Source organism: Megascapheus bottae, unplaced genomic scaffold (assembly GCF_031878675.1).
Source record: "Megascapheus bottae isolate mThoBot1 unplaced genomic scaffold, mThoBot2.hap1 HAP1_SCAFFOLD_43, whole genome shotgun sequence".
Classification (NCBI taxonomy): Eukaryota; Metazoa; Chordata; class Mammalia; order Rodentia; family Geomyidae; genus Megascapheus; species Megascapheus bottae.
In genome coordinates, this window is record NW_028327392.1 from 1,468,841 (window position 1) to 1,469,507 (window position 667).

General features: G+C 42.4%; 1 pseudogene; it reads left to right on the forward strand.

The window, feature by feature from the left end:
- On the forward strand, positions 1-333 carry LOC150039976 (calcium/calmodulin-dependent protein kinase II inhibitor 1 pseudogene; annotated as a pseudogene).
- The last annotated feature ends 334 nt before the right edge of the window (positions 334-667 follow it).

Sequence of the window (667 nt, forward strand, 5' to 3'; positions counted from 1 at the left end):
ATGTTGGAGGTGCTGCCTTGTGGCAAGGAGAAGCTGAGCCCCTATGGTGATGGTGGGGATGTGGGCCACATCTTCTCATGCCGCCTGCAGGACACCAACAATTTCTTCAGCACCGGGCAGAACAAGCAGCCGCCCAAACTGGGCCAGATCGGCCTGAGCAAGCGGGTTGTTATTGAAGATGATAGGATTGATGACCTGCTGAAAAATATGACCCACAAGGCACCTCCTGGAGTCTAACTCCTCCAGAAACATTGGGCTAAGGGAGAGAATTAACAGCGGCAGGCAATAATGGTTATTGAGAGAAAGAAAAAAAAAGGAATGAAAAGGAGAAAGCACTTTGAAATTTATTATTAGCTTGGTTCCCACCATGAAATCAACAACCTGTATCTCCTGGCAGGCTGGGAGACAGATGAGGCAGGAGGAGGAGGAAGAGGAGAAGCTTCTAGACTCCTCTGCAAAAATTTAAAAAAAATAAAAAAAATAAAAAATTTTAAAAGTCACTGTATACACACATAAAGAAAATTTAAAAAGTCTCAGTTGCAGCTACTTGTCAAAATTGATATCTATTTCTTTTTTATATATGGTGAATATTGCTCAACTCTAGATCTGGATTTTTGAACTACTCTCTGAAGTCGCAACACCAGGTCTGGAGGTGTTTGCATTTCTT